Raw genomic sequence first — 27,667 nt, 5'->3', positions numbered from 1 at the left:
AATGAAGTCATGCAGACTCCTTAAAAGGCATTACCAACTGACCCACGTCCTGCGAACAGATTGGTTGCCCACCCCTCGTCCCACCGTTGTTAAAACCGGAAATCACCAGGTTCGAAGCGGGTTAAGTTTCTGTTTTAGGAACCAAACCCACCCATTTTTGGGGATTAAAATTATTCCCTCAGTCTTGAATATGTAATTTGATACAGCATCCACAGCTTTTTTCAGGAAGATAGTTCCAAAGTTCCATTACCCTTTGTTTGGAAAAGTGTTCCTTATTTCACTCCAAAATGGCCTTACTCTAAGTTTAAGATTATGTCCCCTTGTTCTGGATTCATTCATTAGAGAAAATAGCTTCTCTGTATCTACCCTCTCGATTCCCTTTATCATTTTAACAACCTCAATTAGATCATCGCTCATCTTTCTAAACTCAAGGAAATATAACCTAAGTTTATATAACCTGTCCTCATAATTTAACCCTTTTAGGCCAGTTTCAGTCTCCTGGATCTGTGCTCCACCTGCTTCATGGCCTCTGGGGCAAAATTGCCCCGTGCCCTGTTTGGAGTCAGTAACCTTACGGGGCTGGGACATTTATTGCCCGGCCCGGAAGTTCCAACCCCAATGTGGAATTCAGCCCTTCTGCCCCTCAACGGAGGCGGAGCGCTATCGGAGGTGCTCCCTGTCCATGGAGGGGTGCTCAGAGGGTGGCAGAGCAGTGCTGAATCTAACTCTGGAGCCCATTGTCCCCCAGTCAATGTCAGCACGACACGGATGCTCTGTGTGGCACTGATGCAGCAGAATGCCACTCCCCTTCAATTGACGTGGAGGGCCATTGTGTGCGCTCTGCAGTCCCTTTGGCCACTGAGCCACCAGGGACACCCTCGACCGGGCCAACAACCCGGCACCCAAAACGGATTGCTGGTCGAGGCGAGGGCCACCATTATCGGGCCGACAGAAGAGTCGGCGGAGCCTCAGCGACGGATTTCCACCCGCCTCACGACCCACCATCCTCGTCACCCGCGGGGCAATTTTCCCCGTGCGGCGCAAAAGGTTCGGCGTGGGGTGGTGAGGGGTTGGCACGCTTGGTGATGATGTCATCATCGTGGGTGCGCCTGCCCGGGGCGCACATCGCGGGGCACAGCGCGAACAGCACAACGCCCCCCCAAATCTCTGGGGTAATTTCCCCGGAGGCACTATTGACCCCTTCCCTGGATGCTAACCTAGCTGCGTCCCATTAGCGCCCCCTGGAGACACTAGTGGGGCTATAAAAAAAGGGCAATTTCGCCCCCTCTGTATCTTTTCTGAGATTTCGTGCGCAAAACTTAACTCACTTTTAGTGCTCTTTGCGCATGGGCACCCTCATCCCTTTACTCCTCCACAGCTCTTAGTCTCTCACCATTGGGATAATATTACGATTTGTCTTTTTTGGTCCCAAAGTGAATGACCTCAAGTCGATTCTCTGGGACCTGGGAAGCCAGTGGAGCTCGATGAGGAAATGATGATGAGTGCAAGAGCAGACACCGGCCAAAGCATTAAGGATGACTTGTAGTTTATGAATAGTGAAAGCAGGCAGGTTGGCAAGGAAAGTGTTCAAGCTTTAATCTGAGATTTATGCTGAGTAAGCAGTAGAACAAAGAACGCCAGCTTTCTAATTCCTGATTGCTACCCAGTGCTCAGTGCTAGGTTTTGTATTTCAATGAAGATATCAATCAAGAACAGATGGCCAGGAGAAACCGAGGTGGAAACGTTTCATGGTGATGCCTCCGGGACTATTTCGCAAGCCTTGCATTAATTTGCTTCTCCTGTAAATTCAAAATTCACATTTTAATTAATTACTCAAAATGTAGTGTAAACAGAATTTATGAGGAAGAGCCATGGGATATTATCTGTGCTATACTGATCAAAGCTTCCTCATGACTTCAGCAGTCACAAGTAATCGGGCTGTTAATTCGGGATTGTCATTTTTCATTCCGTCTAATGTATTATGTAGGATTTTTAACCACAATAACACCTCACTGAGAACTAATCATTCCCAACAAGAACTAAGAAACAATCACAATGAACAAGTGGGATTTCTCCATGCTATGGTCAGTGATACAAACAGCACTGCCAAAGGCTTGTCACGGTGATTAAATTATTACTATTTGTCCAATTGCGCACAGAGCTGCCAACACTTAACCATTAAAACACAGCAGGTTCAGGGAAGCTCAAGCCGGAATACTTGAATTCCCACTCCGATGTTGTAACTGTGGCGGAGTGGGAATTACAATCCTCCAGCGCACAGATAGCCAGACCCTGCCAGAGTTTCCAGGGTCATGACGGTATTGGGGAATTTAAATAAGTCTGGTGGGTATTGATACGTCCTTACTACACAGTATAAATGCACACGAGGCCCATGCTTGAGAGAAGGTCAGTCTGTGACCTGTCCTTTATTTCATAGCACTCAAGTGATGGAAGTGGGTGGAGCTTCCCCTTTTATATCTGAAGGTCTAGGTTAGGAGTGTCTCCCACAAGTTCACCACCTAGTGGTCAGTGTTCTCACAGTGTACAACTTAGGTCAGATTATACAGGGGTTACAATGCTGGTTGAATACATGACATCACCTCCCCCCCAAAGTCTTATTGGGATCACAGGTTGAATCTCTCTGGTGGTTTATGCTCCCTTGTAGAGCGCCTGAGTTGGGGCTCCGGTTGTTGGGCGCTGGCCTGTGTGTCTGCTGTTTGCGGTGCCTCAGGCCTGTCCGGACTGCCCACAGTGACTGGGCTCTCCTCCCTTTGGTTCCGGTGTTCGGTCACCTGTGGTGGAGTGAACTCTACATCGTGTTCTTCCTCTGCTTCTTCTATGGGGTTGCTGAACCTCCTTTTTGTTTGATCCACATGTTTGCGGCAGATTTGTCCATTGGTAAGTTTAACGACCAGAATCCTATTTCCCTCTTTGTCAACCACAGTGCCTGCGAGCCATTTGGGCCCTGCAGCGTAGTTGAGGACAAAAACAGGGTCATTTACATCAATACATCGCCCTCTCGCATTCCTGTCATGGTAGTCATATTGTGACTGGCGCCTGCTCTCGACAATTTCTTTCATGGTGGGGTGTATAAGGGATAACCGGGTTTTGAGCGTCCTTTTCATTAGCAGCTCTGCGGGTGGAACCCCTGTGAGTGAGTGTGGTCGTGATCTGTAAGCCAACAGGCGTGATAAGTGGCATTGTAGGGAACCCCCTTGGATTCTGAGCATCCCCTGTTTGATTATCTACACTGCTTGTTCTGCCTGGCCGTTTGAGGCCGGCTTGAACGGTGCCGTTCTAACATGGTTAATTCCATTGCCTGCCATGAAGTCCTGGAATTCAGTGCTTGTGAAGTACGGGCCATTGTCGCTGACCTAGATGTCCGGTAGACCGTGGGCGGCGAACATCGCCCACAGACTTTCTACCGTGGCAGAGGATGTGCTTGAATTTAAAATATCACACTCGATCCATTTGGAGTAGGCGTCTACTACAATCAAAAACATTTTCCCCATGAAAGGACCTGCGTAGTCCACATGGATGCGTGACCAAGCCTTGGCGGGACATGGCCAGGGGCTAAGGGGGGCTTCCCTGGGTGCATTGCCCAGCTGGGCACACGTGTTGCACCTGCGAACACAAAGTTCCAGATCTGCGTCTATCCCTGGCCACCAAACATGTGACCTGGCAATTGCCTTCATCGTGACAATACCCGGGTGCCCATTGTGGAGTTCTCTGATGAACGCCTCTCGGCCCATCTGGGGCATGACTACGTGGTTTTCCCACAGTAGGCAATCGGCCTGAATCGAGAGTTCATCCTTGCGTCTGTGAAATGGTTTAAATTTCTCAGGGCATGCCCTGTACGTGGCTGCCCAGTCCCCATTCAGGACACATTTCTTGACTAGAGACAATAGCGGGTCTCTATTTGTCCAGACTTTAATCTGACGGGCTGTCACAAGTGAGCCTTCGCTTCCGAAAGCTTCAACAGCCATGACCATCTCAGCAGCATGCTCGGTAGCCCCCTCAGTGGTGGCTAGTGGGAGCCTGCTGAGTGCATCGGTGCAGTTTTCGGTGCCCGGTCTGTGCCGAATTGTGTATTCATAGGCAGCTAACGTGAGTGCCCACCTCTGTATGCAGGCCGATGCGTTTGCATTTATGGTCTTGTTGTCGGCCAAAAGGGACGTTAGGGGTTTGTGATCTGTCTCCAGCTCAAATTTCCTGCCAAACAGGTACTGGTGCATTTTCTTTACCGCATATACACATGCGAGCACCTCCTTTTCTACCATCCCGTAGCCCTTTTCTGCCTGGGACAGACTTCTGGAGGCATAAGCTACCGGCTGTAACTGACCCTTGGCATTGACATGCTGCAACACACACCCGACACCATAGGACGACGCATCGCACGTTAACACAAGTTTCTTACATGGGTCATATAGCGTTTACCGATTGTTGGAACATAACAAATTGCGTTCTCTATTAAAAGCCCTTTCCTGGCTGTCCCCCCAGACCCATTCGCGACCTTTGCGTAGGAGCACGTGTAGCGGCTCTAGCAGCGTGCTCAATTTGGGAACAAAGTTACCAAAATAGTTCAGGAGCGCCAGGAATGAACACAGCTCCGTCGTGTTACGGGGTCTGGGTGCTCTCTGGATCGCTTCCGTCTTGGACGCAGTAGGGCTGATCCCGTCTGCTGCTACCCTCATCCCCAGGAATTGTACCTCTGGAGCTAGGAAGACGCACTTCACCTTTTTCAGTCGCAGCCCTACCCGGTCCAGTCTGCGTAGCACCTCCTCCAGGTTGTGGAGGTGTTCTTCAGTATCGTAACCGGTAATGAGGACGTCGTCCTGAAGAACCACCGTCCCTGGAATCGACTTGAGGAGGCTTTCCATATTCGTTGGAAGATCGCGCCGGCCGAGCGAATCCCGAACGGACATCTGTTGTACTCAAACAACCCCTTGTGTGTCGTGATGCTGGTCAGCTTCATCGACTCACTCGCCAGCTCCTGGGTCATGTAAGCTGAGGTCAGGTCCAATTTTGAAAACAGTTTGCCACCGGATAGTGTCGCAAAGAGGTCCTCCGCTCTCGGTAGCGGGTACTGGTCTTGGAGTGACACCCAATTGATGGTGGCCTTGTAATCGCCACATATCCTGACCGACCCATCCGCCTTGAGCACCGACACAATCGGGCTCGCCCAGTCACTGAATTCGACTGGCGAGATGATGCCTTCCCTCAGCAGGCAGCCCAATTCGCCTTCTATCTTTTCCCGCATCACGTACGGCACCGCTCTGGCCTTGTGGTGTACTGGCCTGGCGTCCGGGTTTATGTGAATCACTACCTTGACCCCCATGAAAGTGCCAATGCCGGGTTGAAATAATGAGTCAAATTTGTCCAGGATCTGTGAGCATGATACTCGCTCCACAGAGGAAATTGCATTGACATCGCCCCATTTCCGGTTCATGACAGCAAGCCAGCTCCTCCCCAGTATTGCGGGACCGTCCCCTGGGACAATCCAGAGTGGCAGTCTGTTCTCCGAATCTTTGTGGGTCATGACTACCGTGGCGCTGCCTAGCACCGGAATGATCTGCTTTGTGTAAGTCCGTAGCTGTGCGTCAATCGGCGATAATTTTGGCCTCCTGGCCTTGGACGGCCACAACTTTTCGAACTGTTTGGTACCCATCAGGGATTGGCTGGCCCCCGTGTCTAGCTCCATTGATACTGGGATGCCATTGAGGAGCACTTTCATCATTATCAGTGGTGTCCTGGTGTATAACTGTATACGTGCTCCACATGAAACTCGCTGAACTTCAGCTTCCAGCGATTTCCCCCAGCGTTCATTTCTGCAATTTCTGCAGGTATTTTGCTCACCTCTGCAAACTCTGGCTGAGTGTGTGCCTCCACGCCTCCAGCATAAGCTGCTGTTTGAAACAAAAAGGTCCCTTGCCAGTCGATCGTCCCTGACTGCCCCTGTTATTGTCCTTGAGTGCGCCATTAACAGGTGTTGATGGCCCCATTACTGGTCACATTGTCCCTTGCAATGCCGTGAATCACCGTTCAGCTTGCCATTGTCTCTGTCGAACTCCCCCTCTGGGTTCGACTACATGTTGGGGCATGCCTGACTGCCCTTGTCTGCCTGGAGAACTGTGTGCTGCTTTAACAATGTTGAATCTCTGTCCCAACCATTCCTTAACACAGTACCTCTCGTCTGTTCTGCTAGTGGCCATGCTCGCGTGGTTTAAATCTCAGTTTCTTGTCGCCATTGATACGTCCTTACTACACAGTATAAATGCACACGAGGCCCATGCTTAAGAGAAGGTCAGTCTGTGACCTGTCCTTTATTTCATAGCACTCAAGTGATGGAAGTGGGTGGAGCTTCCCCTTTTATATCCGAAGGTCTCGGTTAGGAGTGTCTCCCACAAGTTCACCACCTAGTGGTCATTGTTCTCACAGTGTACAACTTAGGTCAGATTATATATGGGTTACAATGCTGGTTGAATACATGATAGGTTCCTGTGCCAATATTGACGGATCTTGAATGCACACTAGTGAGGTGGGGGGAACAGAGTCCACCCTCATGTCCTCCCTATCTCTGTAATCTCCTTCAGCCCCACAACACCCCGAGATGTCTGCGCTCCTCTAATTCGTCCCTCTTGAGAATCCCTGATTATAATCGCTCAAGCTTTGGTGGCCGTGCCTTCTGTTGCCTAAGCCCTAAGCTCTGGATTTCCCTGCCTAAATCTCTCCACCTCTCTATCTCTCTTTCCTCCTTTAAGACGCTCCTTAAAACCTACCTCTTTGCCCAAGCTTTCGGTCCCCTGCCCTAACTTCTCCTTATGTGGCTTGTGTCAAATATATTTGTATCATAATACTCCTGTGAAACACCTTGGGTCATTTTACCACATAAAAGGTGCTATATAAATATAAGGTATTGTTGTTGATGTTGCTACCTCACTCCTGAATGTTAGCTGTTCGAGAGAAAAGAATTGCATGAAGAACAATGTATAAAACCTCTGGAGCAAACTATCTCAGTAGGGGCTGAAATTGCCCCTTTCCTTAAGGCCTCTTAACACCGGAAAGTGGCGGCCATACTGCGGAGTGCAATGGCCGTCGACTGTTCGTGTAATGGCCGCCATTATCGAAATTCCGCTCCTGTGTTATCCCAGCGGAGACCCGCCCCCCAGCCCCCCCCCCCCTCCCGTTGCTCCGGTGCTGCCGATTCATGCCAAGTGCGTCCACACAGTGCACACAGCCGATCTACCGCCACCCCGCCCCCACTCCCCACACCTCCTCTTTGGCGAAATTCCACCGTGAAAACCTTCGGCCCGCTCGGCGATGTCAAAACAAGCTTTTTCACGGCGGTTCAGTGAGGCGAAGGCCTTCTGTGATGGCGGCGCAGCTCCCCTTAAAGCTGCCGCTGTCGCCATGCTTTATTTTGTCAGCCGACTGCCAAGTCGAGCCGACAATTATGACCCGGGTTCAGCCGGGCCACCAACAGGCAACCCCAAACTCCCCCCCAAATTCCGCCACTCTCGTGTTGTCACCGCCGCATATCTGCCCCCATTAAGAGCGGCTTCCGAATCCGAGTGAAAAAAAACAAAGAGCGAAATTTTGATCAAGAGGTCACTTCAACCACCGCGGCGGTAAAAACCATAGAAATAGTTGGGTGCACCCCATTCCTGACAGGGGGCAATTTTGGCCCCTTAACTGTTAATTCACGGCACTTTAAAATGATCAATTTCAAACAAAGGGAGTGTAACCATTCTCATGGCAACTACAATTTGACGTGAACATAAGTGAAGAGATTTGAGAGAAAGTCTGCACTGTAACAATGACAACATCCAGTTTTTATTATAAATTAAATAAATGTTAACTACTGCTCTGAGACTGATATTCAAGGTGTTGGTGGAGTGTAAAGACTATGGCACTGTATTATCCTGCATGGTGCACTTGCACTGCAACACTCCAAGTAGCAGTGATATCTTTATGATATCGCTCAGTGCACAGTGCACAGATGCTGTTGACTAAAACTTGCTCTGGGACCACTTCAAATGAATTACATGCTTGACATCAGGAAACCCTTTTAATTCTTGGTGAGATGGTGAAAACACAAGACACAAATGCTAATATGAATGAGGGACAAAAGACTTTCTATTATATAAATTTATCCCTGAATGCTCTTCCCCCCCTCCCCCCACTTCCCCCCCCCTACCTCACCCCTGCACAATTTGCCAATTTATAACCTCCTTTGATTGCAGGAGGAGATTTTATGGCTGACTGACTGCTTCCTGCATAATTAGTGTTATCATGTAATATACCAAAGGAAGATCGCGCCTGTAGGCTGTACAATCAATATTCCTCTGCGTCAAATATGGAATGTTGTTGTTTATCCAGTGCCTTGGTAACCAGTGAAAACCCATTTCCCACAGTGATATGCACAAGATACAGCTAGCCCTGGTGCTTGAACATGTAACCTGCTGAAAGACTAATGCCATCCATTTTGAGGGCAAGGGAAAACCACTATGAATAAGAAGATAAGAACATAAGAAATAGGAGCAAGAGTAGGCCACACGGCCCCACTAGCCTGCTCCTCCATTCAATAAGATCATGGCTGATCATGGACTCAGCTCCACTTCCCTGCCCGCTCCTCATAACCCCGTATCCCCTTATCGCTCAAGAAACTTTCTATTTCTGTCTTAAATTTATTCAATGTCCCGGCTTCCACAGTTCTCCGAGGCAGCAAATTCCACAGATTTACAACCCTCTGAGAGAAGAAATGTCTCCTCATCTCTGTTTTAAATGGGCGGTCCCTTATTCTAAGATCATGCCCTCTAGTTCTAGTCACCCCCACCAATGGAAACATCCTCTCTGCACCCACCTTGTCAAGCCACCTCATAATCTTATATGTTTCGATAAGATCACCTCTCATTCTTCTGAATTCCAATGAGTAGAGGCCCAACCTACTCAACCTTTCCTCATAAGTCAATCCCCTCATCCCTGGAATCAACCTAATGAACCTTCTCTGAACTGACTCCAAAGCAAGTATATCCTTTCGTAAATATGGAAACCAAAACTGCACGCAGTATTCCAGGTGTGGCCTCACCAATACCTTGTACAGCTGTAGCAAGACTTCCCTGCTTTTATACTCCATCCCCTTTGCAATAAAGGCCAAGATACCATTGGCCTTCCTGATCACTTGCTGTACCTGCATACTAACCTTTTGTGTTTCATGCACAAGTACCCCCAGGTCCCGCAGCACTGCAGCACTTTGCAATCTTTCTCCATTTAAATAATAACTTGCTCTTTGACTTTTTTCTGCCAAAGTGCATGACCTCACACTTTCCAACATTATACTCCATCTACCAAATTTTTTCCAACTCACTTAGCCTGTCTATGTCCTTTTGCAGATTTTTTGTGTCTTCCTCACACATTGCTTTTCCTCCCATCTTTGTATCGTCAGCAAACTTGGCTACGTTACACTCACTCCCTTCTTCCAAGTCGTTAATATAGATTGTAAATAGTTGGAGTCCCAGCACCCCACTAGTTACTGGTTGCCAACCAGATAATGAACCATTTATCCCAACTCTCTGTTTTCTGTTAGTTAACCAATCCTCTATCCATGCTAATATATTACCCCAACCCCGTGAACTTTTATCTTGTGCATTAACCTTTTATGTGGCACCTTGTCAAATGCCTTCTGGAAGTCCAAAAACACCACATCCACTGGTTCCCCTTTATCCACCCTGTTCGTTAGATCCTCAAAGAACTCCAGCAAATTTGTCAAACATGACTTTCCCTTCATAAATCCATGCTGACTCTGCCTGACCGAATTTTGCTTATCCAAATGTCCTGCTTAATGTGCTTAAATGTGGGATAACTAAGATTTTCTCCTTGGCTAAGTAGAGCACTGGCCTGTAAAAAAAGACAGTAATGTACCCATGTAATGTGTTGTCTAGCCAATTACCATCAATAAAGTTTAAAACAAAAGAAAAAATGTAATATTTTGTCTTTTACCTATTGGTTTTCATTCTCTTAATCAAAGATGCTGGTCTTTGTTCTTTAAATTACCTGATGTTTGTCTTGAAATGAAACCCTGGGATGAGAGAGTTGTCCAATGAGGAGAGATTGAGAGATTGGGCCTATATTCTCTGGAGTTTAAAAGAATGAGAGGTAATCTCATTGAAACATATAAGATTCTGAGGGAGATTGACCGGGTAGATGCTGAGAGGTTGTTTCCCCTGGCTGGAGAGTCGAGGACTAGGGGGCATAGTTTCAGTATAAGGGGCTGGCCATTTAATTTCTTCACTCAGAGGATTGTGAATCTTCGGAATCCTCGACCAGAAAGGGTTGTGGATGCTCAGTCGTTGAGTATATTCAAGGCTGAGGTAGATAGAATTTTGGACTCTAGGGGAATCGAGGAATATGGGGATCGGGCAGGAAAATGGAGTTGAAGTTGAAGATCAGTCATGATCTTATTGCAGGCTGAAGGGCGATATGGTCTACTCCTACTCCTAATTCTTAAGTTCTTATAAAAGTGTTGTGAATGCTGCGTAGGAAATCAGGCATTTGCTGCATGATCTTGTGTTGCTGGTCACTGACTACCTGCACACTGATGGAATCGAAACCCCCGCAGGTCATGAAGGCCATGGAATTCTATGTAGAGGCCTGCTTAGTCTCATGGATGCCCTCACTAATGCCCTGGAGAACAATAGGTCAGTGACCTGCTTGATGCATTTGTGAGGATTGACTGATGTTGCTGATACCAACGTGATAGCTTTTAATGAGCCTGAGGTATATATATGTCCAGGGTAGTGGTGACCTTGACTGCCACTGGTAATGCTGTGGGGTGGAGGTTAGCTGCAGATCAGATTCTACCAGCTGGCAGACAGTATTCAATCAGTGCTTTACTAGTGATGCATATACTGCAACGATAGTTTCCCTTGGACCTTCCCTGGTAGGTGTGTCTAGGTCTGTTCACACCTGCACCTGTAGTTGTGCAACAGGGGTACCCAAACCTACTGCTCATGAGGGTGATCCCGAGGCCCTGATTGGGCTGAAGAAAAATGAATGTACTTCTGCTGGTGCTCCTCTTTTCCCTCCAAAAAGCAGAGCTATGGGGAGAATTCCATGGGGAACCCATTATGGGACTATTGCAACTATTAGGGAAAAATTAGCAATCCTGTTATCAAAACCCAGGCGTGAGCACACTCACCCCACAGTACTGTGCATATACAGGTAGAAATGGATTGGAATATGTCCTGCGCTATTAAACTACTAGACTTTGCCTTCTGACTTTTTCTTGTGATATTTTATGTAATATTTTGGGATATATAAACAAACAAACAAACAAAGTGCATTTCTATAGCACCTTTCACGCCCCAAGGCGTCCCAAAGTGCTTTACAGTCAATTAAGTACTTTTAAAGTGTAGTCACTGTTATAATTTAGGAAACACTGCAGACAATTTGGACACAGCAAGCTCCCACAAACAGCAATGTGATAATGACTGGATAATCTGTTTTAGTGGTGTTGGTTGAGAGATAAATATTGGCCCAAGACAACAATGCGCCATAAACCCATTTGGATATGTGTCATGTTTATTTCTTTGGCCTATATAAAGAGAGAATTTCCCAATCGAGACTATTTTTGTAAAAGCAAAATCAAACATTTTTTTCCTGTTAATTCTATAAATATCTTGAACTACACAATGAGTGTTGAATAATCAGAGGAACTGGCTTGATGGAGGAATATCTGAACCTGAAAGTACAAGAGAGTTCATATTAACATTGGTAAAAATGCAATTATTAATCTGAGCACTTCAGTGATCACTTCATCTCAGCAGTCTTTATTAATTCAGCTCCCTTGCAGTGTCAGCTTCAGTAAGTCCTCACTCATCTCTATTGATTTTAATTCAGCTTGTACACACTAGGGAATTGGGCATTTACTTGAGTGGATGAACTGGTAATATGTAGTGTGATTGTTAAACCTTTGTTGGTAAACCAACTAGTTCTGAATAGCAATGTGTTGCTATGAATTCTTAAGCAAAAAACCCATGAAGCAAATACATTATAACTTGTATATCTAGTGGTGATGGTCTAATTAACATTGCATAAACTAATTAATACTGCATAAAGGTCGGTGATTGGAGCGTGGGCAGATACAGCAGGAGCGGTGAGAGACTGTGGAGGGATGTGATTGGGACCCAGGAGAGGCGTGCGTTGGGGGCCAGGGGCCCAGGGGCAGCACGGGCCAGCCCACACTGCGATATGTGTGCGCACTAGGTCCGTGCAGCAGAGCAGGACTCCAGTCATCTTGGATAATCCTTGCCACTGGACTAAGACCTGGCTCTGTCAAGCCCGTGTGGTGGCTGGTGTGCAACGGCCACCCCACGTTAAAAAAATCCACGCACAGGCATCATCCCCCCTTCAACATGTAGTTCGAGATCTGGAATATTAGGTCCTTCATTGAAACACCTGTGAACTCATCCTTTTTTGGCGTGGAAGCAAGTCATCCTTGTTTCGAGGGACCGCCTATGATGATGATGATGAAACTTGGTTTGTATTCATTTGAATTTAGAAGGTGAGAAGGAGGTGTTTAACATGATAAAGGATTTGATAGGGTAGATTTAGACAAACTATTTCCTCTGGTGGGGGCTCCAGAAAAAAGGAGGTAGATCTTGACTTTGTGCAATATTGTAAAACCATGACTTCAATGGAAATAAAAATTGGGAGAGGTGTAAAACGGGCTGTGCACTCACTATTACCCATTTTACACCATTATACAAAGTTAAGATCCACCCAAGGAGCCCCAATATTACAATTAGATCATAGAAATTTACGGCACGAAAGGAGGCCATTTCGGCCTATCGTGTCCGCGCCGAAAGAGCAATTCTGCCTAATCCCACTTTCCAGCTCTCGGTCCGTAGCCCTGTAGGTTACGGCACTTCAAGTGCACATCCAAGTACTTTTTAAATGTGGTGAGAGTTTCTGCCTCTACCACCCTTTCAGGCAGTGAGTTCCAGACCCCTCTGGGTAGAGAAATTTCCCCTCAATTCCCCTCTAAACATCCTACCAATTACTTTAAATCTATCCCCCCTGGTTGTTGACCTCTCTGCTAAGGGAAATAGGTCACTCTATCAAGGCCCCTCATAATTTTATAGACATCAATAAGATCTCCCCTCAGCCTCCTCTGTTCCAAAGAAAACAAGCCGAGCTTATACAATCTTTCCTCATATCTAAACCAGGCAACATCCTCATAAATCTCCTTTGTACCTTCTCTAGTGCAATCACATCTTTCCTGTAATGCGGTGACCAGAACTGCATGCAGTACTCTAGCTGCAGTCGAACCAGTGTTTTATATAGTTCAAGCATAACCTCCCTGCTCTTATATTTCATTCCTCGGCTAATAATGGCAAGTATTCCATATGCCTTCTTAACCACCTTATCTACCTGGCCTGCTACCATCAGGGATCTGTGGACATGCACTCTAAGGTCCCTTTGTTCCTCTACACTTCTCAGTGTCCTACCATTTAATGACATCTTAAGATTTGGATGTGAGGGTGAGCTCCAACCAAACACAGCCAGCTGACTACTGCCGCACAATAGCATGCCAGAGTTCAGCCTGGCTTTCACAGGCTGGAAGGAGAGGAGGGGCTCGAGGACAAAGATCACAGTAGATCCATCAGCTTGGAGCGAACAGCTGGACTCGCCCTCTCAGAGACAAGAATGCTATTCAGCCTGCTCATTGGCAAGGGCCACGCCCCTCTTGGTCCTGCATCACAATCCACACATGCAATGGGTAGTCTCTGCGCAACTGTTTTCACGATCTCACCTGGATTCACCGAACCCCCGTTTCTCAGAACTCACTGCCTTCGGCTGGTTGGAGCCATGATGTGATGAAGGTAAAGGCTTCAAAGTCGTGACAATTTAAGGTAACTGGCAAAGGAACTAGGGGAAAGAGGAGATTTTTTTTCTTTTACGCAGGGGTTTGTTGTGATCTAGAATGCATTTACTGAAAGGGCGGTGGAAGCAGATTCAATAATAACTTTCAAAAAGGAGTTGGATAAATACTTGAACAATAGGGGACTCAAGGGTTATGGGGAGTGGGCAGGAAAGTGGAGTTGAGGCCAAGATCAGATCAACCATGATCTTATTGAATGGTGGAGCAGGCTCGAGGTATTGCATGGCGTACTCCTGCTCCTATTTCTTATGTTGAAAGGTAAGGGGTAGGGGAATAGGATGAATTGGATAGCTCTTCCAAAGAGCTAGCACCGACACAATGGGCTGAGTGGCCTCCCTCTGTGCTGTGTGATTCTAAGTGATGCCATTCACTTCCTCATTCCTCTCACCCAAGCCTAGTCAGATTGTATAAAATTCTTAGAGGGCTTGACAGGGTAGATGCTGCAAGACTGTATGCCCTGGCTGGAGAGTCTAGAACTAGGGGGCGTAGTCTCAGAATAAGAGGTTGGCCATTTAATCGTTATAATCTACCAAAATTCTCTGGACTCTGGGGAGGTACCAGCGGATTGGAAAGCAGCTAATGTAATGCCTCTGTTTAAAAAAGGGGCAGACAAAAGGCAATAGACTTGAAGCTATCATTAAGAAAGAAATAGCGGGACATCTAGATAGGAATAGTGCAATCAAGCAGACGCAACATGGATTCATGAAGGGGAAATCATGTTTAACTAATTTACTGGAATTCTTTGGGGATATAACGAGCATGATGGATAGAGGTGTACCGATGGATGTGGTGTATTTAGATTTCCAAAAGGCATTCGATCAGGTGCCACACAAGAGGTTACTGCAGAAGATAAAGGTACGCGGAGTCAGAGGAAATGTATTAGCATGGATAGAGAATTGGCTGGCTAACAGAAAGCAGAGAGTCGGGATAAATGGGTCCTTTTCGGGTTGGAAATCGGTGGTTAGTGGTGTGCCACAGGGATTGGTGCTGGGACCACAACTGTTTACAATATACATAGATGACCTGGAAGAGAGGACAGAGTGTAGTGCAACAAAATTTGCAGATAACACAAAGATTAGTGGGAAAGTGGGTTGTGCAGTGGACACAGAGAGGCTGCAAAGAGATTTAGATAGGTTAAGCGAATGGGCTAAGGTTTGGCAGATGGAATACAATGTCGGAAAATGTGAGGTCATCCACCTTGGAAAAAAAACACAGTAAAAGGGAATATTATTTGAATGGGGATAAATTACAACATGCTGCGGTGCAGAGGGACCTGGGGGCCCTTGTGCATGAATCCAAAAAAGTTAGTTTGCAGGTGCAGCAGGTAATCAGGAAGGCGAATGGAATGTTGGCCTTCACTGCGAGAGGGATGGAGTACAAAAGCAGGGAGGTCCTGCTGCAACTGTACAGGGTATTGGTAAGGCCGCACCTGGAGTACTGCATGCAGTTTTAGTCACCTTACTTAAGGAAGGATATACTAGCTTTGGAGGGGGTACAGAGACGATTCACTAGGCTGATTCCGGAGATGAGAGGGTTACCTTATGATGATAGATTGAGTAGACTGGGTCTTTACTCGTTGGAGTTCAGAGGGATGAGGGGTGATCTTATAGAAACATTTAAAATAATGAAAGGGATAGACAAGATAGAGGCAGAGAGGTTGTTTCCACTGGTCGGGGAGACTAGAACTAGGGGACACAGCCTCAAAATACGGGGGAGCCAATTTAAAACCGAGTTGAGAAGGAATTTCTTCTCCCAGAGGGTTGTGAACCTGTGGAATTCTCTGCCCAAGGAAGCAGTTGAGGCTAGCTCATTGAATGTATTCAAATCACAGATAGATAGATTTTTAACCAATAAGGGAATTAAGGGTTACGGGGAGCGGGCGGGTAAGTGGAGCTGAGTCCACGGCCAGATCAGCATGATCTTGTTGAATGGCGGAGCAGGCTCAAGGGGCTAGATGGCCTACTCCTGTTCCTAATTCTTATGTTCTTATGTTCTTATGTTAAGACTGAAATGAGGAGAAATTTCTTCACTCTGGGTTCGAGAATTCCAAATATTCACAACCCTCTGAGGGTTGTGGAGGCTCAGTCACTGAGTATATTCAAGACTGAGACGATAGAATTTTGAACTCTCGGCAAATCCAGGGATATGGGGATGGGACGGGAAAGTGGAGTTGAGGTGAAAGTTCAGCCATGATCTTATTGCATGGCGGGGCAGGCTGGATGGGCCGAATGGCCAACTCCTGCTCCTAATTCTTATGTTCTTATGACTGGAGCAATTCCCGCCTACTCTCTTCTGACCGCTGGGAAACCCCTCTCTCGATGGTTCGTGGTGGCACACATTGGACAGGGGGAGTGGGGAGGAGCGTGGTCCTGTCCATTAGCAGTTGCCTGCTGTGGTACAATGACTTCAGTTGTGCAGAAAAGTGCAAACGACACACCTGTGATAAGTAACCGCGCGTCTACAGCAGGTTGGGATGCAGTAGGGCAGGCGGGACACGGGGGGAGAAAACCTGCACCCAAACTTCACTGTCAGGACATGCTATGTCATTCAGGAGTGAAATCAGGAAACACTTTACACACGAAGTGTCGTGGAAACTCTCCCCAAAAGGCTGTGGCTGCTGGGACAATTTTTCAAGACTGAGATTGGTGGATTTTTGTTAGGTAAGGGTATCAGGGGATAGGGAGCAAAGGCGGGTAAATAGAGTTAAGGTACAGATCAGCTATGATCTAATTGAATGGCCGAACTGGCATAAGTGGCTGAATGGCCTTCTCCTGGTCCTATGTTCCTACAGTCACACACAATCTGAACTGTCATGGCATAGAAGGGATTGTGATTTATATATGGGGCACTCCTGTCCGCAGCAGCGTGTAGCGTTAAATAGTGGCATGAGTGACATGCTGTACTTTTGGGAATGCTGCTGTTTGATGCAGTACTGCACTGCAGACTGACTGATGTTGCTCTCTTCCCACTTGCCCCTCGAAAGAGGCAGAGGCAAAAGAGCTCAAGGCAGGAGTCACCTTCATTACTACTGACGGTGCTGTGACTGCTGTTCTTTCTGCGGCATGGTGCTCAACTCTGTCACTCACTTCTTGGTAAATCAAAGCCTCTTAATGCATTGTTCCTCAGGTCCCAGTCCAAGCATATTCACTATAGAAATCCCTCACAACAGTAAGTGTGGCTTTCAGCTGAGATGGAACACCTCTGCATATATCATTCCCTTAATGCACTTTTGCACCGTCCCCAAAATAAACTGTGTAAAATTGTTTAGTATAAATGTTGCCTGAGAGGATGGGTTTCAGGACAACCAGTTCAGTATGTCTAGATTCAACAGTCATCTTCCTGAATACAGTGAACTTTTTAAAGGAGCCATCAGTAGTAATGGGTCTGTTGGATTCCTGGACCCCCCATAGTTTACAAGAGGAAAAAATGTTTTCAGCAAGTTTATAATCATGATCTTTCAACATATAAATGCAGTCTATTGCTACGTATGATGAGACAATACAACTGCTTTTAGTCCTGATTCAAAACAATTCCCCTGGCAATATTAGAGAGATGAATTCAATAAAGCGGATTATTTCAGATTATTCAAGCAGGTCCTTGACATCAAATGAGACTTATTGGGTCTGCACCCAGATGCATTGAATCAACTGAACAGCAAACATTAAGTCAGAAAGACTTGCATTTATATAGTGCCTTTCACGACCACTGGACGTCCCAAAGCGCTATACAGCCAACAAAGTACTTTTTGAAGTGTAGTCACTGTTGTAATGCAGGAAACACTCCCACAAACAGCAATGTGATAATAACCAGATAAAACTGCTTTAATGATGTTGGTTGAGGGATAAATATTGGCCAGGACACCGGGTATAACTCCCCTGCTCTTATTCAAAATACTGCCATACGATCTTTATCGTCTACCTGAGAGGGCAGACGGGGCCTCGGTTTAATATCTCATCCAAAAGACGGCACCTCCAACAGTGCAGCATTCCCTCGGTACTGCACTGGAGTGTCAGCCGAGATTTTTGCACACACGTCCTGTACTGGGACTTGAACCCACAATGTTCTAATTGAGAGGCGAAGGGACTGAGCCACGGCTGACACAGAATACATACCTGTAAAAGAGCCAGCCTGATTCTCCTTAATTCAAATTAATGTAAAGGAAATCAGGCTGGTTCCTTTACAGGCATATGATTTGGTGCAGGAAAATTTCCCCTCAAAACCCTGAAACTTCAGCAATACAAACAAAAATAAACAGACAACATGTTAATGAGTGTGAGGGTGCTTTAGAAAACATGTATTAATTTGATGAAAATAAATTTGGATTGCTAAATATTTTATATGAGGTCCCAAGATTATTAACTGCAACACTTTGCCCCACCCCCTGGGAGCTATGCGTAAATTGGGAAGGACAGACTCCTACACATTTTCTACATCCAATTTATGCCACTACAATGGACAGGCTGTCAGCACAAAATCCAGGCTCGTCGCTTTATAGATTCTATTACGTCAGAAAATGATCAGAAATAAACCTTACTGTATCTACAGAAGAAAGTTAGTCTTCGCAAAGATGACAGGAAACAGACTGAATCCATCATGCATTAACAGCAAACACAATTTCAAAGGAACTCGACATCACAACATTCATCTAAGGATGGAAAAGCAACCAGAAGAAATGTTTATTCTTAGTAGATTTGTTAATATCTTTACGATTCTGTTAAAGTGGGTTGTTTTGCTGGAGGGAAGGTCTCCTATTGTTTCATCATATCATAGTGTGCACTGATGGAATTTATGACAGATGAATTGATTAATATTTTGACATCTAATTTTTCTTTAAAAGTATTCATACATCTTATGAATGTAGACATTTGGTGCAAAGATAAAACGACCGGTTTTAACTTGGGGCGGGAATCAGGGATGTAGGTATCGAAGCAGACTGTGAACCATCCGGACCCCCAGATATGAGGGCCGGGAGATTTTAACTCCCGTGCCTCAGTTGCTTGCCCCAACTCTGCCTCCTGCCCAAAGCTGGCAAGAATGACGTCACCAATAGCAGTTGGGAGTCAATATTAGTATGGAAGATAGAGTGCAGCAGTGGGCTGGGGGAGCAGCAGGTAAGCAGTGAACATACTGCAAGGCTAAGTTATCTGCCAGGTATATATCATGGAAAGCGCATGTGAGATTTAGTGGTAATTTTAAAGTGTTTGTTCAAATGAAAGGCCTCACGGAGACACCCAAAGAAGGGAGAAGGAATTGAGCAGAGGCAGAAAAGAAGAGCACATAACTATGCTGAGACTGACCCACAGGCACTCCTGGATGAGATGCAACAAAGGAAAGAGAGAAAGAGAGAGGTAGAGAGAGACTGCTAGGCACACAGTGGATGAAGGCAGCAGATACCTGTGCATACCACCACCTCCAAGTTACACACCACCCTGACTTGGACATATATCGCCATTCCTTCACTGTCGTTTGGTGGGTCAAAAATTGAACTCCCTAACTAATAGCATTTTGGGAACATCGTCACAACAAGGACACTGTGGTTCAAGAGGTGGCCCAACAGCCCCCTTCTCAGGGCAACTAGGTATGGGCAATAATTGTAAGTCTTGCTACTGATGTCCACAACGCGAGAATGAATTTAAAAAGTGCAACTAGTATCAGTGGTTATTTCAACCTTGCACACTGGCTGAAACAAATATGCAAATATACATACAAATATGTAATGAAGGGAATTGAGTACACATTGAAAGAGAATTGGAAGGGAGTGAGGGAAAATTCATCACTTTCAATTTCTAGACAATTGAAAAAGCAAATAGAATGTTCAAATATATAGTCAAGTCTCTGGAGGCATACTAAAGCTTTGCAATGTATTGATCAGATTGCACTTGAAGTATCGTCTTCAATTCTACTTGCCACCACATAAAAAGATACACATGTACTGGAGAGGATGCAGTGAAGAGCGGCTGAGCTATTCCTGAGTACAAAGAGGATGAGGTAAATGTAGAGAAATTGACCCTCTGTTGTATAAACAAGGTAAACCCAGAATATTTATTTAAAATAAGCCAGAACAATAGATCCAGGAACAAATATTGAATAGTGAAAAATGAATTTTAAATGGATGATATTCGGAATGTTTTTTCACTCAAAGGGTGATAAATACTTGAAGCAACTTGACAGGCAATGTATCAGAGCAAAACTATTAGGAATGTTGATAAGGAGTTGGATGCTGTAATGTGAGAATTGGGGTACTGGAGGGATGAGCTGCGATTGACCAAGTGAACTTTTAGGGCTAGATTTTCCGGTCTTCTGGGCTCCGTTTTTTTGCCCCAGAGAGGCGACAATGGCAGCGGGGAAGTCTTCTGGGTGGGTGGTCCACCTCCAGTGCCTCGCAGCGATCCTTGGATCGGCTTTTGTGGTGCCGCAGAGCAACACCGCCCGGAAGACCTGTGTGCACCACCCCTGGTTGTGACACCAGCGTGAGTTTGAGCTCTTGCCCGACCCGTCCATCTGGAATCGCGCCTTGCAATGCCCGCCTGGGAAATCAGGACGGCCCAACCATCCCGTCGGCGAAGAGGTGAGTAATGGACTCCGAAAGTAAGTGTGATTGTTTTTTCTTTTAATTTTTTTTGCAATTTGTGTTGTGTTTTGGGAATGTTTTGGGAAAGTTTTTGTGTTTTTTTTTAAGGTTTCACCCCAGATATCTCTCGGAGCGCTACCAGGCCAGCTCTTTAGCTCGGGAGTTTCCAATCCTTGCGCCAAGAGAATGCCTCCCTTAGCGTGCGCTCCCTGACGCAGGGCCCAGATGCCCAAACTTACCTACCGAGGTGCAAACTATTCCCAGCCACTAACTTTCCCACCCTGTCGCCATTATCACCCCAAAAACATATGTCTAAATTCCAGCCCCTTATGTTCTTATATCTCTCTCTCTCTCAGAACTGTTGAGACAAATATGTAGTTGCTCCTACACAGGACTCCCTCAAGAAAGCAATCTTCATCAATACTTGCCGTTTTCATTTTGCATAAAGCTACCATCTACGCAGTGGTCAAGTTCACTTTATTTCAGACAAAAGACACAATTGGACCAGAGTGGACAAATAATAGTGTCTTCAAAACTGAGAAAACCAATGTAATAATTCTGCCAAGAAAGATGGACCATGATGTCACCCATACATATATATATTAAAAACACTTGGTCCCTTGATTTGATTATCACTTTCATCTGCAAGAGTGGAATCTCAAGAATGCTTGGCTTTGCTTATCAGCGTCAGCAACCCCAATGTTCTTCAATACTGATTTCCCTCGTGATGGAATATTATAGCTTTGTTTAGCAAAATGCAATGAAAATTCCATCTCTTGCTTCTTCTCTGCACTTAAAGTCTACTTTGAAGAGATGTGACCTTGTCATACGTTCTCCACCAGAATGTGATTGGAGTAGCACAAGAGTTACTTATGCTTAAACTACACCCTTCAAATCCAAGAAAAGTGTAGGGAGCTGCACTAACCTCTGTACATGGCCTTCCTTGACCTCACAAAGGCCTTCGACTTTGTCAACCGAGAGGGGCTATGGAGTGTCCTCCTCAAACTCAGCTGTCCTCAAAAGTTTGTCACCATCCTCCGCTTTCTTCACGATGACATGCAAACTGTGATCCTTACCAACAGACTCACCACTGGCCCAATTCAAGTACAGACCAGGGTCAAACAAGTCTGTGTCATTGCACCAACACTCTTCTCAATCTTTCTTGCTACAATGCTTCATCTAACCTCCAACAAGCTCCCCGCTGGAGTGGAGCAAATCTACAGGATGTTCAACCTTCGCCACCTCCAGTCGAGTACCAAGGTTGTCCCAACCTCTGTCATTGAATTACAGTATGCATATGATGCTTGCGTTTGTGCACATTGAGAGGCCGAACTCCAAACCAGCATACTTACCTGAGGTGGACATCACTTGCCTCACTGCAGCCGGTATAGCTTGGACTGCCCGTTTTCATAGGCAGTCCCAGGATGGCGCACTGCGGGGCATACAGGTTGGACGGGACTCAAAAAGCGAGCTGGTGTCATAACCAGGGGCGTTGCACACCGGTTCAACTCTTCCAGGCGGTACTGCTCCGCGCCCCCACAAAACCAGCCCCGAAAACTCCGTGGGATGCTGCAAGCTCACCGCCACGATTGCTGCCCCTCCGAGGTGATAACAGAAGTGCAAATCACCGGAAAATCCCCCTATATTATTATAACTGGATTTAAAGAGACCAAATCAAAACTAACAAAAATGTTTCACTTTTGTCACAATTAGAAAAGGACTGAAATTTTCTCATGTTTCAACCTCATAATTTAAGGACACTACGATCAGATGGCATTTAAGTCTTGACTTGTAAATAACAGGTGTGTAAACAGGCAGGATGAGTCATGTGATATCTTCTTTACGACATCATAAACACACAGACAGAAATACAAGAAATGGCAGACCAGTTGAACAAATACTTTGGTTCTGTCTTCACGAAGGAAGACACAAATAACCTTCCGGAAATACTAGGGACCGAGGGTCAAGTGAGAATGAGAAACTGAAGGAAATCCTTATTAGGCGGGAAATTGTGTTAGGGAAATTGATGGGATTGAAGGCTGATAACTCCCCAGGGCCTGATAGGCTGCATCCCAGAGTACTTAAGGAAGTGGCCCTAGAAATAGTGGATGCATTGGTGATCATTTTCCAACAAAAATCGATTCTGGATCAGTTCCTATGGACTGGAGATAGCTAATGTAACACGACTTTTTAAAAAGGAGGGAGAGAGAAAACGGGTAATTTCAGACTGGTTAGCGGGACATCAGTAGTGGGGAAAATGTTGGAATCAATTATTAAAGATGAAATAGCAGCGCATTTGTAAAGCAGTGACAGAATCGGTCCAAGTCAGCATGGATTTATGAAAGGGAAATCCTGCTTGACAAATCTTCTATAATCTTTTGAGGATGTAACTAGTAGAGTGGACAAGGGAGAACCAGTGGATGTGGTATATTTGGACTTTCAAAAGGCTTTTGACAAGATCCCACACAAGAGATTGGTGTGCAAAATTAAAGCACATGATATTGGGGGTAATGTGCTGACGTGGATAGAGAACTGGTTGGCAGACAGGAAGCAGAGAGTCGGGATAAACGGGTCCTTTTCAAAATGACAGGCAGTGACTAGTGGGGTGCCGCAGGGCTCAGTGCTGGGACCCCAGCTATTTACAATATACATCAATGATATAGATGAAGGAATTGAGTGTAATATCTCCAAGTTTGCAGATGACACTAAGTTGGGTGGCGGTGTGAGCTGTGAGGAGGATGCTAAGAAGCTGCAGGGTGACTTGGACAGGTTAGGTGAGTGGGCAAATGCATGGCAGATGCTGTATAATGTGGATAAATGTGAGGTTATCCACTTTGGTGGCAAAAACATGAAGGCAGAATATTATCTGAATGGTGACAGATTAGGAAAAGGTGGGGGGGTGGGTGCAACGAGACCTGGGTGTCATGGTTCATCAGTCATTGAAAGTTGGTATGCAGGTACAGCAGGCGGTGAAGAAGGCAAATGGTATGTTGGCCTTCATAGCTAGGGGATTTGAGTTTAGGAGCAGGGAGGTCTTAACTGCAGTTGTACAGGGCCTTGGTGAGGCCACACCTGGAGTATTGTGTTCAGTTTTGATCTCCTAATCTGAGGAAGGACGTTCTTGCTATTGAGGAAGTGCAGCGAAGGTTCACCAGACTGATTCCCGGGATGGTAGGACTGACATATGAGGAGAGACTGGATCGTCTGGGCCTGTATTCACTGGAGTTTAGAAGAATGAGAGAGGATCTCATAGAAACATATAAAATCCTGACAGGACTGGACAGGTTAGATGCAGGAAGAATGTTCCCGATGTTGGGGAAGTCCAGAACCAGGGGACTCCATCTAAGGATAAGGGGTAAGCCATTTAGGACCGAGATGAGGAGAAACGTCTTCACTCAAAATGCTGTTAACCTGTGGAATTCTCTACCACAGAGAGTTGTTGATGCCAGTTCACTGGATATATTCACGAGGGAGTTAGATATTGCCCTTACGGCTAAAGAGATCAAGGGATATGGAAAGAAAGCAGGAAAGGGGTACTGAGGTGAATGATCAGCCATGATCTTATTGAATGGTGGTGCAGGCTTGAAGGGCCGAATGGCCTACTCCTGCATCTATTTTCTATGTTTCTATGTTTCTAAGATGGCTCTGCAGAAAACATGTCAGGTGACCTGGACACATGACCCTTTTATTATTATACATCAGTAGTTGCATTTCCACAGTAGTCCACGAGGTGGAGCTATATTATGTCATAATTTCATTTTTCATCCCTCCCTGTGGGACAATAAATCACCTCCCCAGTAATCCAACTGAGATTCTGAATTCAGCACAAGGAGAATTTTAGGTGTGAGCCTGCATCTTACCAATGCATGTTGGAACTGCAAAGGTGTTAAATAGAAGGAAAGGCTCTTACTTGAACATTTCCTGGGAAAGTTCGACATGGTCAGTAGTCGTACAGAGTACTAAAGCCCTAACTGCAAAGTGGTATGGAGCAGATCAGTACCTGCAGTTCCCCATCTGCTATATTTGTGATTCTAGTTGTGGCGTAACAAGATTAACTTCCCCAAGCAAAACTAGAGGAATGAGTCCATCCAGACTGTTCTTAAACATTTTCTTGTATCACCATGCTTTCATCAAGACCCAAAACTTGTCAAAGCGTTCTTGCTTTCAGGATGCCATTTATATTCTTAAAGATTGCTTCCAATATATAGTTCATTAAGCTCCCATTCATTTCATTCATTCATTCATTCATAGGCAGTCCCTCAAAATTGAGGAAGACTTGCTTCCACTGTAAAAGTGAATTCTTAGGTGACTGAACAGTCCAATACGGAAATTACAGTCTCTGTCACAGGTGGGACAGACAGTCGTTGAAGGAAAGGGTGGGTGGGACAGGTTTGCCGCACACTCTTTCTGCTGCCTGCGCTTGGTTTCTGCATGTTCTTAGCAACGAGACTCGAGGTGCTCAACACCCTCCCGGAAGCACTTCCTCCACTTAGGGCGGTCTTTGGCCAGGGACTCCCAGGTGTCGGTGGGGATGTTGCATTTTATCAAGGAGGCTTTGAGGGTGTCCTTGAAATGTTTAAAGCAACACCAGACTCCTAGTGGTCAATCATAGAACAATGCAACAGAGACAGGAGCAGTGCTTCCCTATCTTTCAGCCAGGGATGGTATGTTGCAGGGAGACCAACACAAGGGGAAGAGGAGAGTAACAAAACAAGATGCACAGAGGACTGGGAGAGACAGTTATAGTTAGAAATGTTAAAGCATTAGGTGGGATCATGGAAAATATAAAGAGATCTAAGTTTGTTTTGGAGTGATGTGTATAAATGCATAAAGTGTGATTAATAAGTTGGTGAGCTGCAGATGCAAATAACCTTGTGGGAATATGATGTAGTGGCTCAAAAAAGGGGAGGATTGGATGCTTAATATTCCTGGGTAAAATGTATTCAGGAAAAATAGGGAAAGAAAAAAAGGAGGAGGGGTCGCAGTTTTGATTAAGGAAAGTATTACAGTGCTAGAAAAAGAGAACGTCCTTGAGGAGTCAAAGCCAGAATCTATTTGGTTGTCGTTAAGAAACAATAGAGTAGCTATAATGCTACTTAATGTATTTTATAGGCCACCAAATAGTGGGAAGGAGGAGGAGATTTGAAAAGAAGTTAATGAGAGGTGCATGCACAATAGAGTAATGATAATGGGAGACTTTAACTACCCCACTATTGAATGGGACAATGATTGTGTTAAGGGCAGAGAAGGGGAAGAAATTATGTAGTGTGTTCAGGAGAACTTTCTTCATCAGTATGTTTCCAACCCAAAGAGGATGGAGGCATTGCTGGATCTCGTCCTGGGGAATGTAATGAGCCAAATTGAGAATGTCACAGTGGAGGAGCATCACGGGAATAGTGATCATAAGGTTTAGATTAGTGATAGAGAAGGACAAGGAGCAATCTAGAATCAAAATACATAACTGGAGGAGGGCTAATTTCAGTGAATTGAGGAGGGATCGGGCCCGGGTAAATGGCAATGAAGGAATGGGTGGCCTTTGCAGAGGAGGTGATTCGGGTACAGTCTAGGTGCATTCCTACAAGGGGGAAAGGGAGGGTAAGCAAAGCAAGAGCTCCCTGAAAGAGTAGAATGAGGCAGAAAAAGGGGGCATAAGACAGATGTCAGCTTGATAACACAAGGGAGAATCAGGCTGAATATAAAAGGTACAGAGCAGAAGTGAAAAAGGAAATAAGAGGGGCAAAGAGACAGTGTGCCAATAGATTGGCAGCTAACATAAAAGGGAATCCAAGGGTCTTCTATAGGCATATTAACAGTAACAGGAGCAGTTGGGCCGACTAAGGACCAAAATCGGAATCTATTGGTGGAGGAAAAAGGCATGGCTGAGATACTAATTGAATACTTTGCATCGGTGTTTACCAAGGAAGTGCATTTTGCCAAAGCTACAGTAAATGAGGAGGTTGTCAGGATACTGGATAAGATAGAAATAGATAAAGAGGAGTCACTAGAAAAGCTGGCGGTACTTAATGAACAAGTCACCCAGTCAGAAAGGGAGGCATTCGAAGTTGCTGAGGGAAGTTAAGGGCAGAAATTGCGGAGGTGCTGGCCACAATCTTCCAGACTCGATGGGCTGAATGGTCTCCTTCTATGCTGTGCTATTCTATGATTCTATCATATCTTAGAATATATGTTTAGAAATACATCTTCATTCTAACCGACACAAAAGGCTTTGAGAAAAAATCTGCTTGACAACTGATTAAAAGATTAAAAACCAATACAGATTTTAATTCACTTTGGAAGTACTGGTTGCATTTTTCTACTTAATTTTTAACTATATTAGTTCAGACTATGTACTCATCTTGCATTGCCACATTATCCTGACTGCAGAAAAAAGCATATGATCAATCCTCAAGAGTGAATAGGAACTTTTGTTCAGTCTTTCCAAAGCAGCTAGGCTGCACAGATTGGCTCATGATGTTTTATAAAAAAACATTGGACCCAAAAGTCTGAACAAGTGAAATCCTGGCAGCTGGCAGAAATCCTGGATAGAGGCTGGAAGATGGGGCAGAACTCTGGCTGCACCAGAATTCTGCCCCATTTTTTTAAAGACAGACACCACCTGGTTGGGGAGAACATAAGTGGCGTGCAGCGTGTGCACGATAGTTTTGCGGCAAAAGTGTGTTGCCTGCCATATTGGATCGGGCACCTCCATAGGCGTTCAGAGCGCGTGCCGGAAGCATGTAAAAGGCTCATTATAATATTTAAATAAGGGGCATATGCTTGTCATATGACTCTTTTGTGAAATTTGGCTGTCCCAGTGCCTGAATCGCCCAGTAAATCATGCAACTAACAGGCAGCAAAGACACTGCTACAACACTATTTAAAGGGCTCATCCCCTCCATACAAGATAGTTGCTGGTTTGTTTTGTTAGGCTGCTGGTTAACTTGTGGGCCTTTTTCGGCCAATTTTGTGTCTTCTACAACTAACTTCTAACCTCTGCTACCAAGATTTTACTGGTGCTGAACTACTTTTATCTGTCTTCAAAACAGTTTTATTGTAGTCACTGGTGGGTCTGCCTTTGAGGTTGGAGGATGAGGGGGAGCAGCAGCAAAGTCGAGAAAGAGCAAGAGCTGCTAACAGAAGAGAGATTGGAGAGC

Source organism: Pristiophorus japonicus, chromosome 6 (assembly GCF_044704955.1).
Source record: "Pristiophorus japonicus isolate sPriJap1 chromosome 6, sPriJap1.hap1, whole genome shotgun sequence".
NCBI classification, from domain to species: Eukaryota; Metazoa; Chordata; class Chondrichthyes; family Pristiophoridae; genus Pristiophorus; species Pristiophorus japonicus.
This window is presented reverse-complemented; position numbering follows the sequence as displayed.